The sequence below is a fragment of the Saccostrea cucullata genome, unplaced genomic scaffold (assembly GCF_032062105.1).
Source record: "Saccostrea cucullata isolate Sc308-1 unplaced genomic scaffold, CSIRO_AGI_Scuc_v1 ctg5343, whole genome shotgun sequence".
Classification (NCBI taxonomy): Eukaryota; Metazoa; Mollusca; class Bivalvia; order Ostreida; family Ostreidae; genus Saccostrea; species Saccostrea cuccullata.
In genome coordinates, this window is record NW_026923279.1 from 28,778 (window position 1) to 49,808 (window position 21,031).

Genomic DNA, 21,031 nt, shown 5'->3' on the forward strand with positions numbered 1-21,031 from the left:
AAACTTGAAATGGCTATAACTCCCTTATTTTTCAAACAAACAGGATGGGATTTAGAATACAGATAGGTATAATGGACTCCTACAAGAAGGTATGGTCAACATGCACTTGCACGCACGTGCGTGCAATTAGAACGAGTGAAGTTAATAATACACTTGAATGAGTGATTTTTAATACTTTTGGACTGAATGCTTTCATATTATAGTATATCAAAATATATAGATAGTGTAGACAAGATGATATGGTCATAACGCACATGCATTCACATGTGCACGGGTGCAATGCTAAAATTTGAATGTAATTGGTATCCTTCTGGGGAAACGTTGTTAAAGTCAAAAGTGCACAGTGTTTGTCTTATTTAATGAAGCTTACAGAGGATATGGCACCAAAAGGAAGTTGGGGAGCGTTTGGGGAACATCTGTAACGGTTCCCGTTACAATTAGCACTAGTTATTATTATTATTATTCTTTTTTTTCTTATTTGTTCTCCGGTACTTTTTTGTCCGGAAGTGTTCTCAGAAACTGTTCGACCAACTGAGCTAAAACCTTTTTAGGGTTAATAGGTGTGTAGTGTAGGTGTGCGGAACGAAGGTCATTTTGCGCGCATATGCCTGCACGTGCGGGCGCGTGAAATGAGTGAAATGACAGATATACTTGAAATAGCCATAACTTTAACATTTTTCAATGAAATGTTTTGAAACTCATTATATAAGGATATATTAATAGTGTTAATAGTATGACACTGTCAAATTAGCACAAACTCACGCGCATGCACGTGTGCTGCAATCTGATTGGCTGAAACAAAAATCTCAATATCTCTTTTGTTTTTTGATGAAAATCTGTGAAATTTTAAAAATTGTAATGAAGTAGGATATCTTACAATATAATATGGAAAAAATTTCATGAAATCACGCGCATGCACGTGCGCTGCAATCTGATTGGCTGAAACTTTAAATGGCTATATCTCCTTTATTTTTTGACGAAATGCTTTGAAATTTAAAACATAGTCATGCATTAGGACATCCTGCTATATGATATACAAATTTTTTTAAGAAATCACGCGCATGCACGTGTGCTGCAATCTGATTGGCTGAAACTTTAAATGGCTTTATCTCCTTTGTTTTTTGACGAAATGCTTTGAAATTTAAAACATAGTCATGAATTGGGATCTCCTACAATATACTCTAGAGAAAAAAATCACGAAATCACGCACATGCACGTGTGCTGCAATCTGATTGGCTGAAACTTGAAATGGCTATAACTCCCTTGGTTTTCAACCAAACAGGATAGGATTTATAACATAGATAGGTATGAGGGCCTCCTACAAGAAGGTATGGTCATCATGGACGTGCTCGCATGTGTATGCATTTGGAACGAGTGAACTTAAAAATGTACTTGAATGAGTGATTTTTAATACTTTTGGACTAAATGCTTGAATATATAGTATATTTAAATATATAGAAAGTGTATACAAGATGATATGATCATTACACACACGCATTCACATGCGCACGCGTGCAATGTTAAAATTTGAATATAATTGGTATCCTTCTTGGAAAACGTTGTTAAAGTAAATAATGCACAGATATTGTCTTATTTAATAAGACTTTCAGGGAATATGGCACCAAAAGATAGTTGGGGAGCGTTTGGGGAACATCTGTAACGGTTCCCGTTACAATTAGCACTAGTTAGTTTTAGGGTGAAGAGGAACATGAACAGAAAGGAGATTTTCTCTTTCAGAACTCGATTAGGTTCTGTAAAAACTTACTCTTGATTTACAAAATTTAAATTTGAATCAATAGTCGATTTATATTATTTACTTGGAAATACTTGGTGTAGTCTTTAACCTGAAATATGGTGGAGTATACGAATGGACCCTTCTTTGATTTAGAATATTACTTATATTATCCGCATCAATTCCTTTAATTGTTGATATATTTAATTTTTTTTTCGAGATACGATAAAAAAAAACAGTTCTGTATATTCAATTATTTTGTGTTTGATTGTATTAACCTTAAACTGTGAAAGAATGCAATATCTATGACGTTTACAAAATATGACTGAGAGAAATTTTTTATATTTTTTATAATTAAATGCTACTCATTTATATATATTTTTCTTTACGCCCCCCCCCCCCCCCACCCTCATCATGTACATGATAGGAACATAATCTTAAATATCTGCAATATTGCAAATTTGTGATTTATAATGTTAAGGTTAAGATATCAAGTTGTCATTTTTAAGAGTTTCAATCTAATAGAAAAACCCTTTCCTAAAAATAGAATCTGAATTTAGATTCATTATTCATACATTAAAACACATGGCTCACAACAAAGAGTGTGTTTTCCGATCCCTTTCCTGGTTGTCACTGGATGCACATGAACTACGTTTTAACGGTGAGTATTTGGGAGATAGTAAAGAAAGGGAGAAATCGATGCGAATGATATATATTTTACCAGATTTCTTTTAGTAATATACATGATATGCTTGAATACGATTTTTCTTCATATGTTGTTTATAAAATTTTACTTTCGTTTTAATATTAATATCCGATATATAATATAAAATTTTATGCTTTAAATTTTTCACAATATCTCAATAGTTTTGTTGTAATAGAGTTGGGAAAAATAAATGGATACTATTGTAGAAGTAAATTAAAGCATGCATTCAGGAAATAAATATACATTTAACACCTTGCGGAATCAGAAAAACAATTACTTACAAAATTTCATGGATAATGACGTTTTAAAAAATGAGAAAGAGAGATAGAGAGAGAAAAACAGAGATTGTAACAGTTTGTATAAATTATATGTCTTCTATTTGTATACAAAATCTCTCAGCTGTACTTCTTTTGTAATTTATTTCATTTTGTTTAATCATAAACTATTCCAAACATTATTTTAGATGTCACCTCAAGTTATCACACTGTACCTGCTAATTATGAAAGGTTTGTACATTTTATAGTATTTTTTCGATAATGATTTCTGACATGAATGATAAAGAGACTTTAATTTTTATAAAAGAAGATTTTTTTTGTAAAGCACTATGTGCTTGGCGTCAACAAAGTTCGGAAAAGCTCTTTTTAAGATTTTAGGTCACTAGTAAGGCAACAAGGTCATCGATCTTGGTGTTATTGGAAAGAGCTTAATTAGTGGGGTATGTATTTCAAATATTAAGTCTCTAAAAGTTATGGCGAAGGTGAGAGTTGACAAAAGACTGCAGATTAATAGACAAACAAACAGACAAGACAAAACAATATTGATGCACCCCCGATTTATCGGTTTCTTTGCATAACTGCACATGTTTATGGATTCATACGCACTTATCGTTTATCTCCTAAAACTATATATGTTTTATGGCTTCTCTCTGTTATTACCTGCAAGTTGAAGCTGTGTGTGAGACATATGGATAAAATCAAGAAGCCTATATCAAAAAATAATTTTGCCATTTTTTTCAAAATTGAAATTTAAAATTGAATGAAGTTTAATATGACCGTTCAGAACTTAAATTTCATTTGTCGAGATACAACACAGATTTAGAGCTGCAAACCATTGTTATGAAAACACGATCTGTGTATTGCCTTGTTTACATAGATTCATATACTTGTATATGTTTGTTCAAAGCAAAATATTTCAGTGAACAAGTTCATTCTAAATACGAATAGACATTCTCCATTGATTTACTTGTGGTTTGTCTTTTATTGATTTTAAGATTAATGATTCTATAAACTGTTCATTAATTTCACATTTCTCAAGACATTTATTTTGCTTTTGAACATTTATTTATCTACTTTAAGGGGGGACCTATGTCCGAACAGTCTTTGTGTGAAATTTTCAAAACTTTGACATTTCTTTCCAGACCACTTGCTCTTAATTTTTAGGTATTAAAAACAATACCTTTATATGCTTATTTTTACACAGGAGCACGTGCAAAAACAGTGTGAAATGCTAAAAATAGATTATTCTCAGACATTATTGCTCTACTCCAAATATGCCCTAAAAAGAACCAAAAATGTCAAATCACATTCGAAATCAACATGTATTTAATTTATATGACTTGCATCTTTAAAATGAAGGCAAATTCATTGTAATTCATCTCGCATGAAAAATTATTAAGGAGCACAATGTTAGTATCACCCCGTTTTTCTTGGTGTATTTTCAAAAATTCCGACATGCATAACAGGTAATATCTTATAAAGCTTTTGTGTGAAAATGTTGTAATTCATATTTTTTTTGAAAGAAATGACCCCTCTCTTTATTTAAACAAAGAAGAAAGTATACCTTTATGGTAAAATAAACGAGAAATACGACGTTCTCTTTTATTTTCGCACTCTTCTGTCATAAATATTGACCTTTCTGCACTAAAATAAGGTAAGTTAGCACTGACAAACATCTGAATATAAAACTATTTTGCAAAAAAAACGAGTATTTTGTTTTGATAAGAAATAATTTAAACAGATAAACTCTTTTCTTCTTCATTCTAATCATTCTGCCCCCCCCCCCCCCCCCCTCATTTCCCGTCAACAACCAACACCTAATAGGACCTAGGAATGACTTTATACGATAAAATCTACGTACACTATAAATCAATTAGTAAATATACGTATATGTACATTTCTTATTTTTTTCTTAGTTTTTCCAGAAAATTCAATTAAGGATGGATTCTTGTCAGCATTTTACGTCGTCAATGGGTCTCCATAGATTTTGCAAGTCGTAAAATGCAAATTACATATTTAATCAATCTGAATGAAAAATTATTGATTAATTTATCAGTTTATGTATTTTTGAATCTATTTCTATTAAAAAATATAAGTTGTTCGTAATTTTTTCTTTGATTTGCGACAATTGCCATAAAATGCGCTGTTCCGTAGCGAATGTCAACATGTCCAGGTCGTTTCCCGTAGAAAACCCCGACAGGATTGTTTTGTAAAATCTACAAGCTGTGAACATTATTGAAGCATTGTAGAAGCCCAGGGATGATTAAACCAATTTCACCCATCTCTTTATGCCCGGGACACCCGATCAACCAAAAGAAACTTGAAGGTCACAAACTGCGAGATTGCAAACCCACATTGCCTAGATCTCCTGTGGTCATGTCGTGTCACTGTACAGTGAGATTGTACATGTAAGTAAGTTATGTATGTCTAGTAATTTAATTTATAATTTTGAAATTGAATTACATAGTTTTTATTGATAAATGGGCATTCGCAAGGATATTAAAGATCGATGTATTTCGTATGCTTGTTCTCGCGATCAACATTCAACATTTGAGGATTGAAATTTATCATTTCCGTTTGTTTGTCAGTTTTATGAATACTATTTATTCACAAAAATAGCATTTTTTGTATATGATTACAACAAGTTATATAATACTAACTAGCCTTATTCAATTATGAAGTTGCTAGAAAAGTAAGGTGTTCCGCTGGGGTACAAATCAAAGCACAGGCCTTTAGATCGCTTAAAAAAAATTGTGCGTGTAAAAAAAAAATAAAGGTACTGAACTCTTACATTGGGTACCTAATTTCGTTAAAAAGATATTTTTTATTCTAATGCTCTAAAATTCTACTTTCTATTTAAATCTATTCATAGATAAACATTCTTCAATTCTACCAAAGCTCATTCCGAAATTCCATATATTTCTTGAGATATTCTGAAATCAATTTCAAAAATGACCTACTTTTTTTCACTCGACATTAGCTTGGGCCCCTTGTCATTCACATGTAAACAGACGGTGTTTGAAGTGCGGCGAAGAGTTGCAGAGTATTTTCAAAATCTTTCAACAATTTAAAGTTGATTTCTCACTCCAGATTGTAACGTTAAGTCCGTAATAATATTCCTTTCGCAAAAAATTAATTTGAAAACGTCTACATCAACAACTACCGCCATGTTGATTATGAAAGTAAATGAAGCCATGGTAGAACGAATTTTTCCCGGAATGCATTATATACCTTTCGATTTTCAAAACAATTACACCGCTAAAATGTTGTTTATGACTTAGTTACACCATATGATCAAATTAACGAAAAACCTTGTAGTGCTTGAATGCAAATGAGCAAATATTCATCGAGTTTAGAATAAATTCCGGGGAAAATTTGTCCCGTCGTTCACTCTTTACAATTAGTGAAGGCCCAAGCTGATGTCGAGTAAAAAAATTATAGTCAATTTGGGAATTGATTTCAGAATATCTCGAGAAGTATAAGGAATTACGGAATGAACTTTGGTAATAATGAAGATTGTTTATATATGAATAGTTATGCATAGAAAGTAAAATTGTAAAGCATTTGATTTAAAGGAATTTTATTGGCGAAAGTAGGAACCCCATGAAAAGAGTTCAATACCTTTTTTTTCAACACCTCAATTTTTTTTCTAAGCGATCTAAAGGCCTGTGAATCAAAGTGAAAAAATAGGGATATTGCATGTGGAAATATCAATAACATTGAAACAAACAGTTGTCTAATTTATGGAGGAAAATGAAACACAATGGTTCAGAAATTATTTATATTATTGTATTTTTTCTGTGTTTTTAGGTTTAAAATGTTTTTTTATAGTACAAATTTTATAATATAAGACATTATACACTGTTATACAATGTGGTATATAAAAATAAAATATATATATTAAGGGTACTTACCACAAACAAAAAATGGATGCGCGGGTTGATATATATTTTTTGACTGATTTTGATTTGAAATGACATAAATAATAAATCCCTGAAATATAAAGAAATCGTAGGTTTTCCTTGGTGCTTAGATATGAGATTTTGTTTTGCCTTCTATATACAGTTAATTCTCGATAAACCGCCACCTTTTGTAATTTAGAAATCATGGCGGTATAACGAATTTGGCGATGATTTGAATTTCCCATATTTTAGGAAACAAGAAGTAGAGTTACCGTTCTTAGAAATACCATAAAGCGTTTCTATTCTTATAATTACATGTACATGTATATAAAACATATTTCTAAATTTTAAAATACTTAAAGTAATTTTTTTATGTACAATTTCTTTAAAACAAAATGTGCAGTTATGAAATAAAAACATGTACATGTGCATTTATGTACATGTAAATCGGCACGTCTGATATTGAAAAAAAAAAAAAACATGCTGTGTCGATCGTCGTGATATATTGCTGACAGTACGTAAAATGGTTTATTGAATAAATTTATTGTTTATGGCATCATTGTTCGTGGAACGTTCACAATTTATACCGTATAATTATTTCTAAGCAAACTTTGCATTGTTTAAATTAAGCAGAGATCATCAAAATAACATCGTATTCGGCGTACTTTCACAACTACCGCTTTCGTGGCGAAGCCGTGACTAAATGATTTTTTAAACAAAACAACAGAACAAAATCATTGTAACAGTTCATATTAAAATTATTTGTTCATTTAATTCTAATTTAATTATTTAATTGCGTACACCTTGTCTGGCTTTGCATGCTTTACAACAGGGATAGCGTCAACCAATTAGCCGCGCCTCACTGACCGCACGCACCTGTGGCGGTATATCGAGATAATTGACACTTAAAAATGGACGTTTGTTTTAAAAACAGGGTGGCGGATGGCGGTATGCGAATTTGGCGTTATAAAGAGAATTTTATATAGCAGGAAAAACGTTCTTGAGAAATCATGGCGGTATTGCGAAAATGGCGATGAATCGAATGGCGATAATTCGAGAATTGACTGTAATTCCATACAAAATTTTGCACAATTTTCTAACTCTATGAAAAAATTTTATATAATTCTCCCACTCTACTTGGTAAACATTATTCAGGTTGTCAATTTAAATGTAAATCTGTGAGAAATAATGCTGATTTCTGAAAAAAAGTTTGTTTGTGTTATTTATCCTTAAAAAACTTCATTCATTTTTTTTTATAAATCAATAAATGAAATACAGATAAGATTGATTGTTTAATCTTAAAATTAATTTTTGTTAATTTAAAAACAATAGTCTAAGAACTGTTCATGTTTAATTCTTAGGAGGAAACAACCTTACAGTACTTAATTTACCCAGGAGTACACTACCTGTAGTTGAAAAAAGACTGAAGGCCAGACTTAGGCAGGATGATTGAACAAAATCTGCTTGCAGATGGACTATTGAGGTACTGTACATAATTATAAGAAATATGAACACAACTGTATATAACTATTATATAAATAGTGCATGTTTTTGAGGTCTTCAGTAGAAATTGACACCCCAGAAAACCATTGTCAAATGACACAAGGGGTGTCAATTTCAAATATTATTGACTGAGTTCAAGGGCAACATGCGTTTTTTCTCAGACCCAAGAACCAAACTGTCTGCCTGAGGATCGACAAAATGTATTTGCTCGAGAACACAGTCAATAAATGTTTTGTGATACCTTTCATTTTAATATTTATTTTGATGTACATGTATCTTGTACTGTCTTGAACTTCACGTCCGTCACTGCTAAACATCAACAAACGCAAATTAGATTAAGCTCCACCAATTGTGTGATGTACATGTAAGCGGTCCAACATCTCATCAACCGGTCCAACATCTCATCAGTGGTTAAACATCAATTGTTTTATGCCCGCTCAGCAAAACATTAGAAATGTTGGACTTTTTTTCATATAGATTTGTATAGGAACAAATTCTTAAAGGTACAAAAAGGAATGTTAGATGCATCTAAACTAATCAGATTTTAGTATTTAACATGAAAGTATAATACACTGTAACATGTAATGCAGCATTTGTACTGCTATGTAACATACATCTAATACTTTTTTTTTAATTGTAGGCAAAAAAATTGGACTCTCAGCAGGTGAACAGATGTTCAGCAAGAAATTCTCACATCAAGTGAACTAAAAAGATTTTCTCAATTTTCAGCAAGTTAAGATTTTTCCTCAAAGTCATTAAAAATCATTTCTGAGAAAGCATTCAAACAAATAATATCAGATCAATATTCAAAAGAGAAAAGGTTCATAATTCACCAAACTAAAATTTATCAAGTTGATGTTGTTTTTGATGATTTCAGATGCTGTAGATTACACTGATATACCCCCCTCCCCCTAAAGAAAAAAAGAACAGAGAAACCAATCATTAACAGCTTGAGACTTAGTGCACATAACCTTGCTACAGAAAAAGAGATCGAGAGATTTGCCTATTAACACTCCCTAATGAAAGATTTTATAAATTATTTGTAACACAGGAGAGATTAAAGATGGTTTTTATTTTCAATTCAGCTACCAAAAATACAATAATTATAAGATAAATTTTGAAAGGAAGTTGATGTATTTTTTCTTGAAAGGAAAAGTATCAAATTTGTCTCATATACCTTTAATAGTCATGTCCAGAAATACTGAAAATAACACTTATTTATTAAGAAATATCATATATTTAGAAATCATTGTTATACATATTTATTGTGTATTATTGTGTAAATTATATTACTGTATGATTTATGTATAGCCTCAAAATCTAGAAACAGTGTATTGTTTAAAATTTTATGAATAATTGCTGATTCTTATACCAGTATGTTGCGCCTTTAACAATTATTGTAATTGTGTTAGCTCCGATAAATATTTATATACATAATTATACTTCTCTGGTATATATACACGCATGTGATATATTTGTTCATGTACAATACATCTATTAATTAAGATTCCATAATATAACATAAAGTTTTGGCGTAACTCTGCAAAAATATACATGTATTTTGATTGAGAACCTTTACTTATTTGTAAATAATGAAACCAGTATATTTTATAACAGAGGAAATTCGGATTCAAATTTTTTGGGTTTTTTGAAACATGGCAATAATTTCAACAATTATTTCCACAATAAATACATCATATCACATTTCAGAGAAAATGTATTTATCTAACCGCCCATCCTGTCTCTTAAATTATTAGCCTATATGATATATTGACAGCATTTTCTTTGTTCAATGATATTTTTTAAAATGAGGAAATTCGAGCTAATCTGGCAATTTAATGAATATGAATACCCCTTCATTTTTGTGCTTTAAATGATTCATTCAACATCTATCTTTCCTATGGTTGTAAAAATAATTTTTTCTGAATATATGATTTTATTAAAAAAGTTAAATGAAAATGAACAATTGTCAAAGACTAAAATATCATTTTATAAAGAGTACAGAGGAAATTCGGAATAAATATTTTGTGTGATTTGTGATCAAAAGTTTGTTATTTTTTTACTTTAGTACATTGCTTTAACATAAAACTTAAGACTTAAATTGTTTATTCATACCTATTCATCTCCATTTTTCCAAAACATCAATTTTAAAATACCATATTGGATTTTCTTAATTCCACAGGAGGAAAAAATCTATTTTTAGCATCAACTTTTCAAATGATCTTCAAGCAAAATCAAGGAGTATGACCCACACCTTTTTTAGCTCACCTGAGCCAAAGGCTCAAGTGAGCTTTTCTGATCAAAATTTGTCCGTTGTCTGTTGTCGTCGTTGTCGTCGTTGTTGTCGTTGTCGTCGTTGTAAACTTTTCACATTTTCTTCTTCTTCTCAAGAACCACTGGGCCAATTTCAACCAAACTTGCTACAAAGTATCCTTGGGTGAAGGGGATTCAAGTTTGTTCAAATGAAGGGCCACGCCCTTTTCCAAGGGGAGATAATAATGAATTAGAGAAAAATTAATGGCATTTTTAAAAAATCTTCTTCTCAAGAACCACTGGGCCAGAAAAGATCAAACTCATGTGGAATCATCCTCAGGTAGTGCAGATTCAATTTTATTCAAATCATGACCCCTGGGGATAGGGTGGGGCCAAAATGGCCGATCGAAGTTTTACATAGGAATATATAGGAAAATTCTTTTAAAAATTTTCTTCTTAATAACCACTGGGCCAGAAAAGATGAAACTCATGTGGAATCATCCTCAGGTAGTGTAGATTCAAGTTTGTTCAAATCATGACCCCCGGGTGTAGGGCGGGGCCAAAATGGCCGATCAAAGTTTTACATAGAAATATATAAGAAAATTCTTTTTAAAATCTTCTTCTTAATAACCACTGAGCCTGGAAAGATGAAACTCATGGGGAATCATCCTCAGGTAGTGTAGATTCAAGTTGATTCAAATCATGACCCCCGGGGGTAGGGCGGGGCCAAAATGGCCGATCAAAGTTTTACATAGAAATATATAAGAAAATTCTTTTTAAAATCTTCTTTTTAATAACCACTAGACCAGGAAAGATGAAACTCATGTGAAATCATCCTCAGGTAGTGTAGATTTAAGTTTGTTCAAATCATGACCCCCGCGGGGTAGGGTGGGGTCCCAATGGCCGATCAAAGTTTTATAAGGTATATAGGAAGAATCTTTAAAAATCTTCTTCTCAAGAACCACTGGGGCTGGAAAGATAAAACTCGTATGGAATCATCCTCAGGTAGAGTAGATTCAAGTTTGTTCAAATCATGACCCCGGGGGCTAGGGTGGGGCCAAAATGGCCGATCAAAGTTTTACATTGGAATATATAGGGAAACCTTTTAAAATCCTCTTTTCAAGTACACCAAATTCATGCTTAGTGATATTTATATGGAATCATCCTCATGTAGTGTAGATTCTAGTTTGTTCCAGCCATGACCCCCTGGGGGGTTAAAATTCAAAACCCCCCACCCCAACTCAATAAACTTTGAGTTCTGATCTGATATGTGCTTTCTCCTAGCAAATTGCTCAGGTGAGCGATGTGGCCCATGGGCCTCTTGTTCTTGTCATCTAATTGTGCATATCTTGAATTGTTTCCATGTATAATTTCATTATTTTCAGAATATATAAAATGTGAAAAGAATCCAGAATGTATTTTATAAAATTGTAAAACCTAACTTATTCCTAAGAATAAAATGACAGAGGAAATTCGAAATAAATATTTTAAATATTATTTGTACAAACTATCATAAAATGAAATGTATAACTGGAAGAATTGAATGTATATATGTGTCATAATTACACCAAATTGCCTATTTTGAGGGGTTACGAATCTTTCTTATAGATTTATACACCACTCTGTAAAATGGAAGATTTCAGAAACTGTAGAGTAAATTCGGGCTAAATTTGTTCTATAATTAGCACGAATACCATATCTTTTCTACCTTGTAAATTAATCTTCAACATTTGAATATTCATCCGACAAAAATCTAAATATTTGACATTATATGATCAATTGTAAAAATTGAGATGAAATTTCATGTAAATATATGAAAACTGAGAAATTTGAAAGAAATTATCGAGGAAATTCGGATTAAATGTTTTTATTGAATATTGAGTTTTTCATGTTTTTTTCCCACCATCTCAATTCTTGTTAGTTAGTGATCAAAAATAAGTTACAACTTTAATTTTATTGAACAAGATATTTTTTTCTGTTAGCAAAATCATTCATATGTGTAAATTTCACAATTTCTCTGTGTAAAAGTACTATTTTTAAGACTGACTTTCAAATGACCTTGACTGAAAATCAAGGCTGATTACACCAGTTTGTTTGGATGTTAAATAAGTGTACACAGTCTGAATATTAAGTATTTAGAAAATCAAGATTCTGCAATTATAAGAAATATGAGAAGAATCCATTATTTATTGTGATCATGAAATTAAACATATTTCCCTAATTTAAGCCACTGTCTTTGCTGAATTTTATCTTGTATTTTTTGCACTTTTATATTAGCATATCATGGAGGTATTTCTTCACAACTGAAATTGCTATGAATTATCAAGCAAAGGAAGAGGATGCTAATATTAACAAACTCCATAAATCAAATAAAATGTTTTAAATAATGGAAAATTTTCTTTTTGTAAACTGTGAACGTCATTGATTAATAACAATGTTATGCCTATACTATAATTGCAGTTGCACAAGTTAGCAGGAAAAAAAACAAACGTTGCTATTGTGACGTCACATAACGCTGCTTTGACGTAGAACGACATAGATCCCCCTTAAGAAGGGTAATGATCATCCAAGGAACATTTGCTTGAAGTTCGTCTCACTGAATTCACACTTACTGCAACAATTTGAGATTTAAAAAAAACGAAAGACTGCAGCTGTTTTAAATATGAACACAGAGACATTACATAAAAAAAAAATTATTAAACATCCCTTTAACAATATTGTTAGGGGTGCTATAATCCGATACTCACTAAAAAAAAATTAGACATTCAATTTTTAAATGATAAAATAACCATTGAGAAGATGTAACAGAAAATATTTAGTCTAAAAGATAATGCATGCGTAATGTCGTCTATAAGCTTTCGAAACAACTGTATATTTTGACTATTTTCCTTCTTTGCATGGCTCATTCATCAGCAAGAGCTAGATTGCTGTTCTGATCGAAAGACTTAAGGTTTAATTAAAACATTGCTCTCTTATTAGCATTCTAGAATTTTGCCTTTTTAAACGTATTCCATTCAAGAACGTTACGTCCCTCTAGAAGGTTTCGTTAAAATATCACGTTGTCTTTTAAGGGTGATCTAAAAAAATCTACTCAATATTGATTTATTTTTTATATTTCCCTTTATTGTTGGCGGCTGTGAAATCAAACTGACACTCAAATCATTAGAAACTTTTATTATTATTTATTAATTAATGATAAAAAGATGTTGTAGGAAAAGGGTGCTGGATTACAAGGAACAAATAATAATAATAATAATAATAATAACAACAATAATAATAATAATAATTTAATTATTATTATTATTATTATTATTATTATTTTTATTATTATTATTATTATTAAAAAATGATATGAAGACGTTGCAGGAAAATGGGGTTGGATAACAAGGAACAAACATGTTCTTGTTTCATGTATTTTTTATCATTATAGGTGTATTTTTAGCCTCCATTTTCCAATGTCCATTAAATAAAACAGAATGGGAAAACAAATCAAAGAAGTTCTTTTGTCAAGGAAATGAAGCATACCATTGTTTTCTTATGGAAGATACATTGTCTAGAAGAGAAAGCTGTATTGGACTTACTAAGATCGCTAAAGGTTAGGACAAGAGCTACATGCTTACTACATTTAATAATAAGTTATGAAAATTACACTGTATATCTTAAGTATCACACTCGCGAAATAAGTTATATCAAGGAATTTTAGAAGTATTTTTAGGGGAGTACTAATGTGATGTTGTAATGTGACTCAAACTCGCAAAACAGGAGGGGTCAAAGAGCATCTTTTTGAGCTCTAGAACAGCTAAGTTGACCGCTTTGTACTTGAATAATAAGTCTTCACTACTTTTATAATATTTTATATATGATCTAGCCATGTCATATTTTGGGATTTAAAATCTAAATTTGCTCTGAAATATATTCTTGTATAAAACTTTTTATGACTTGAGAGCTGATCAGTCAAAAGTTTTGATATGTTTTAAATGAGTACAGAAAAGGTTGTGGCAAGTTTAAGTGTAGTGAATTTAGAAATATTTTTCGAATAAACAATTTTCAGGTAAAACACTCTGCATATTTTAAAGCAATATGAGCTGAATTTTTGAGAATTTTATTTTGCTGGTAAAATGTGTTATTATGGTTTGTCTGTATGTAATCTAAACTCTTAAGATCAATAAGACCAAAATAAAGTTTAAAAATATTTCAGCAGAAATATGTCTGGACAGCCTAATGTACAGCATTATATGAAAAATCATAATTGTACAGGACGACAATAATTCAATTTTGCTTCAATCAAAGCTTATATAAAGTTTTCCATGGCAAATATTAACAACAGAAGTTTACAAATGTTCTATTTTTCTGTCATTGAAAAATTTTATTACAAATTTCATTTTTTTTTTCGTCCAATGTCAAACATGCAGCTCATAATTGCTTTGATGATTGATTGGTAAAGTGTATATTGTTTAACGTTCGTCTTAAGAGAGACTCCACAACTCCATGGAAATTTTTTACTATACTCGGCACTCATGGCAATTCATGATCAGCAAGGAGGGATCTACTTTCAGGTCTCTACTTTCCACAGTGGGATTCGATCCCGCGACACAAAGATAAACTCCTTATTTCGCAACTCTATAACATTTTAAATCCTCTTTGTACCGTTCACGGTAGCGTAGTGGTAGAGCATTCGCTTCGTGATCGGGAGGTCCGGGTTCGATTCTCGTTCGCGGCGCCGCGTCAAACCTAAGACGTTAAAATAGGTAGTGACTGTTCCTTCGCCAAGCGCTCGGCATCAGAAGTGAAAGTCACGGGTCTTTCGGATATGACCTTAAAAACGTAGGTCCCGTGTCACGGTAGGCGCTGGCACGATAAAGAACCCTCACTGCTCAATGGCCCTGAGTGCCGAGTATAGGTCTAAATTTGAAGCCCTTCACCGGCATACGGTGACGTCTCCATATGAGAGAAAAATTCTCAAGAGGGACGTTAAACAATATACAATCAATCAATTAAATCCTCTTTGCAAATACTGTACAAAATTATCAAGTCGGTGAAAATTTTCAAATTTACAAATCTGTTATTTTGAAAAGTGATTTATTGTTCTTATACCTACGCTCTTCGGCTTGTCTGATGCTAGATACGCTATGACGAAACAAAAGTAAATTATTCTGTACTTTAACTCACAGTGACAAGCATTTCTGCAATCGTGTGTTTTTTCATATGGAAGTAAAAAAATAATTTCCTGTTATAAATTGCTGTAAATCTAAAGCACTTGTGATTTTGTCTGACTTGAAAATTCAATTCGTCAGTTGAGCAATACTTTTATTTTTTAAAGAAACATTTCATCATGATCTTAACAACACATATATTCACAGTATTTAATATATGTAGGATACTGTCCAATATTCACAACAACTGGCTTCTTACATTGGAGACTATGTAATATGACAGGCTGTCCAAAAGAGAGCTACCTGAGTAAGGAGGTTTACAAATGTAAGAAACACTGTAAAACGTATTTTTGAAATTTACATTTATTGAATTGCATCTTTTTTCTATCTATCTTAAACTGAGTTTAATAAACAGACACCACTTTTCACTTGCAGATCCAATATGCTACGGAGATATAAAAGATAATAATAATGGACCTGGGGGTAAGAAAAGAGAATCAGCATGATAATACCTGATACTGTGGTTTCATCAATATTCGTTGAGCACCAATTTTCGTGGATTTCGTTGTTGAGCAGATCCACGAATTCAAATGTTCATTGAATAACGAAATTTGACATTTATTTATATAGGCAATGCTTTTGTCCACAAAATTACGTATCCTCGAAAATGTCTGTTTTACAAAATCCACGAAAATTGTTGCCAACGAAAATTAATGAAACCCCAGTATCGATCGTTGCAGAATTTATAAGGATAGGTAAGTAAAAAAATCCTGGTGGAGTACCTTGCTAAGCAATTGCTGAACCAGCCTAATCTAGTTTTGAGAGGAGCCAATCGAAAATTGTTACATATTTAACGATATTTTTAACTAAGCGGACTTTTCTCGTAAAATTTTCATTGAAAATCGTCACTTTTTTAAGCAGATAAGAGATTCTTAACTTTCCTTATTTGACAATCTACTATTTGAAGTTCAATATCTGGCAAAACATTGTGCTTTCGGCATTAAATTGTTCGAATCATTCGATTGTCACTACTGTAAACAATGCCATGTATCCCATAAATTTAAACCTTTTTCGACTCCCCGTAGTAAGTTAGATAACTGTGAGGTGCTCATTAATATTCGCGATATTACGTATTATCAAGGTATTGATTCTTTGCCCATTGCTTGGATGTGTTTTGCAATATGCCCCCACATCAATATTCCCTCGTAACAATTCTCAAAATCGTTTACAAACGTTTCCTCTCGTCGTGGTTATCTGTAATAGGTTTTAATGATTTTTATAATAAATAGACAATATTTTCAATACATATTATGTCTTTTGCTATTTTCTTTAGCATCGAAGGTGGTTTTCAATTTCTAAGCAAAATTTGTTTTTTGCACCCTTTTTATCAGTTTATTTTGTAAGTGAGGCATAACTCTGCATTCAGTTTGCACAAACAAGATTGTTGATAAAAATCCAAACATCTGACGTTGAGATTTTCTTGTTACATTTAATTAAATAAAGTTTTATTTTAAAAATTCTCTGGGAATACGCAACTTACAAAGAAATATAAAACATGTTCTTAAAAAAAGGACACATAGGCTGTAAAAGTGGCAAACCAGAATAGAAAAATAAAATAAGACAAATAGCATTTTTCTAAATGGCAGAACTTTTTTTTCTGATTGTCGATACAAGTATATTATAATTAGATTTTGAATTCTCGTTTAAAGGTCAGAGGAAAGTGGAGTAAACATTGGCTTGATACTTGGTCTTGGAATTGGAATTCTACTTATGCTCATTGCTCTTTGTATAATTAAGGTCTGCCGTCTTCACGGAAGACCTTATAGTGATTCTATTGTTTCTTATTAAGGTCTTCCTTTTCAGACGGAAGACCTTATAGTGATTCTACTGTTTCTTTTTATTATAAAGGTCTTCCGTTTCAGACTGAAGACCTTATAGTGATTTAACTGTTTCTTATTATTTTTTCCCCTTCCTACTTATATTTGTTTTGACGATTTTTCAAAGATGACTGAATAGATTCTCATGGAATTTTCAGAGATGATAAAGAGTAAAAATATATTCCAAATGCAGTTTTCGTTTTTACAAAATTCACTTCCGTTCGTCAGATTTGTCCGATGTCCGAGTCATAACTCAGAAACTGTAAGAAATTAAGACATCAAACTTATATGAGTAACAGATCTTGATAAGTAGGCAAAACCATTTGGGTTAACATTGCCCGCCGTCACTTCCGATCGTCACAGAAGTGATCAAAGAAATCGAAAAATTCAACTTTTTCTTTTTTGAAACATTTTTGCATCACATAAAAGCATTTTTTTTGTAGTTTCGAAATATGTCAGTCCTTCCGGAAATAAAAACGACAACTTCCGGTTTTAAGAGAAAAACTGCATATTTTCAGATTTTTCTTTCCCTTTAATATTTTTTATACATATTTAGTATCTGTACAGATTTTTGGATATGTTATGCAGACTGCAAATATCTACAGTAACCATAAATATCTTTGTAAAATTTACTTCCGGTCGCGTGATTTCCTGTCCACAAATTGAAAATTTATCATAGCTAGATCTCGTAAAAGGTAAGAGATTAAGACACAAAACTTATATGAGTATTAGATCTTTATGAGTAGGCAAAACCATTTGTGTTAACATTGTCCGCCGTCACTTCCGGTCGTCACAGGAAGTGATCAAAGAAATCGAAAAAATTCAACTTTTTCTGTTTTGAAACATTTTTGCATCACATTATATTATCTTATTTGTAGTTTTGAAATGTATCAGTCCCACCGGAAACAAAAACGATAACTTCCGGTTATAAGAGAAAAAAACCATATTTTCAGTATTTTTCTTTACCGTAAATATCTTTTATTGATTACATTATAGCATCTTATTTGTAGCTTCAAAATATATCAGTTCCACGGGAAACAAAAACGACAACTTCCAGTTATGCGAAAAATTGAGTATCATTCTATTCCATAGATATCTTTCATAAATAGAGTATTTGGAATGATTTTAGGACATGTTATTTAGACAGCAATTGTCTAGAGTAAACATCAAAAATCTTTTTTTTTAAATTTACTTCCGGTCACGTGATGTCATGTCCTCAAAATTAGAAGTTAACATTCCGAGATCTCTGTAACATATCAAGACACTAAACTTATATGAATAATAAACCATAAAGATTGGGAAAGCGATAAAAGGTAAAATGCTTCCGCTGTCACAGGAAGTGATAAAACAAATTGAAAATGATTTTAATAAATGTTATTTAGATGAAATTGTCTAAAGTAACGTTGAGAATTTTGGTAAGTTACACCTCCGACTGTTTGTTTTCCTGTAATCTTTGTAAATATTATATGCCTTTTTTGACATAGATAAAAGATCATTCATACAAATAGAGAAGAACGGAAGACCGTTTTTGTTGCTGTGGCAACAAGAGTTTCTAGTTAATAGCGAGCGCAGCGAGCGTCGCGAAGCGACGCTCGCGAAGCGAGCTCAATAGACTAACGTGTAAGAACAGAGGAAATTCGGATTGAAATCTGTACATACGTCAACCAAATTTCTCTGTGCAACATTCCCAGAATTCCTGCACTACCCAATGTCCTTTGCGCGAATATTGCCGAATAAATAAATAAATAATAACGTAAAGCATATATCAGACTTTCAGTTTGTAGAAATCTTTCAAAGAAACAAGAAATAACTCTGCAATGTTTTTCGACAATAATTGCACTAGTTCAATAGTTTTGAACAAACAGACGCTCGGCTGTCTCCGTAAGCTCCGACGAGCTTTGTGACGTTGTATGACGTCCCAGCTAGTCGAGAAGTCTCGTGCGGCTTGACGATCTCAAGTGTTTTTGATGGTACAACTGCGCTCACCCGAACGGTCACACCGTAAAACATATTATGATTTTTTCCCCTTTTGAAATTTCTTTTTTTTTTGACGATTTCTCAGAAATGACTGGACAGATTCTCATGAAATTTTCAGGGATGATAGAGAATCAAAATATCTTTCAAATGTAGTTTTCAGTTTTTCAAAGTTCACTTCCGGTCGTCAAATATGTCCCATTTCCGTTTTTACAAAAGAGATCATGTCCGGACGATTTCTCAGGAACGGAAACAGATTAAGACACAAAACTTTCAGGAATAATAGATCATGACAAGAAGATTTGTGCTATATGTCCGTCCTCCGTTACTTCCGGTCGTCACAGGAAGTGGTCAAAGAAATAGAAAATTTCAACTTTTTCTTTTTTTGAACTTTTTGCATCACATTATAGCATCTTATTCGTAGTTTCCAAATATTTCGGTCCCACCGGAAATAAAAACAACAACTTTCGGTTATAAGAAAAAAACTGCATATTTTCAGTATTTTTCTTTTCCATAAATATTTTTTATAGATAAAGTATTTGTAATGATTTTTGGATATGTTATTTAGACTGCAAATGACTAGAACAACGTCAAATATCTTTGTAAAATTCACTTCTTGTCGCGTGATTTTCTGTCCTCAAAATGAGAAGTTATCATAGCTAGATATCGTAAACGATAAGAGATTAAGGCACCACACTTATATAAGTGGTAGATCTTGATAAGTAGGCAAATTCAGTTGGAAAAAGATCGTCCGCCGTCACTTCCGGTCGTCACAGGAAGTGATCCAAAAATCAAAATTTTTAACTTTTCTTGCCTGAAACATTTTTTGCATCACATTACAGTCCCTGAAACGTTCTACTTTCCTATTTTTCCGTTCGCTCACCGTTCGTTCAGCGTTCGTTCACCATTCGTTCAGCGTGCGTTCACCGTTCGCTCTCCGTTCACAGTTTTGCGTTCACCGTTTACCGTGCGCTCGCGTTCACCGTTCACAAAACGTTCACCGTTCGCTCTTCATTCTGTTTACTCTACGTTCACCTTGCGTTCACCGTTCACTTATCGTTCAGTCTTTATTGTCATTCGGAACTCCGCAGTGAAAGGACTTATCTTTTTTATGGTAAGGATTTACACGTTTTTTTTAATTAAATAACTAAGATATCGTGTTTGAAGAATAATTATTTCAATGCAAAAAGTATCTACGATATTAATATTTCTATTATTTTAACTTAGTTGTTACTTTATTCAAAAAATTTCCCTGGAAAATACATGTAATACATTAAGATTTGGAAACTTCGTTTTTCTATAAAAATATGTCAGGGGGCGCTTTGACCAAATTAGGGGGCGCTTTGACCAAAATTTGGGAACATTTTGACCAAAATCATGGTACGCTTTGACCAAAATCAGGGGGCCCTTTGACCAATATTTGGGGGCGCTTTGGAAACTTCGTTTTTCTATAAAAATATGTCAGGGGGCGCTTTGACCAAAATTAGGGGGCGGTTTCGTAGTATCATATTTCTATAAAATATGTCAGGGGGCGCTTTGACCAAAATCTGGGGACATTTTGACCAAAATCATGGTACGCTTTGACCAAAATCAGGGAACGCTTTGACCGGGGCGGGTTTAATTGGGAACGCTTTGACTGGCTCCCAGGGCAATGTA

The 21,031-nt window shown here is 32.1% G+C and overlaps 2 long non-coding RNA genes across 3 annotated transcripts; both read left to right on the top strand.

Moving 5' to 3' along the window:
- The first annotated feature begins 2,883 nt into the window (after nt 1-2,883).
- On the top strand, nt 2,884-15,807 carry LOC134263650 (uncharacterized). Its single transcript, XR_009991328.1, has 3 exons — nt 2,884-2,944; nt 13,802-13,966; nt 15,748-15,807. It is a non-coding gene; the product is annotated as an uncharacterized LOC134263650 (long non-coding RNA).
- Nucleotides 5,049-10,373, top strand: LOC134263649 (uncharacterized). Of its 2 annotated transcripts, XR_009991327.1 has the most exons (4): nt 5,049-5,121; nt 7,977-8,098; nt 8,759-8,817; nt 8,996-10,373. It is a non-coding gene; the product is annotated as an uncharacterized LOC134263649 (long non-coding RNA). The 2 variants fall into 2 exon arrangements; XR_009991326.1 differs by lacking the exon at nt 5,049-5,121 and having other exon boundaries at nt 7,859-8,098.
- Nucleotides 15,808-21,031: the final 5,224 nt, after the last annotated feature.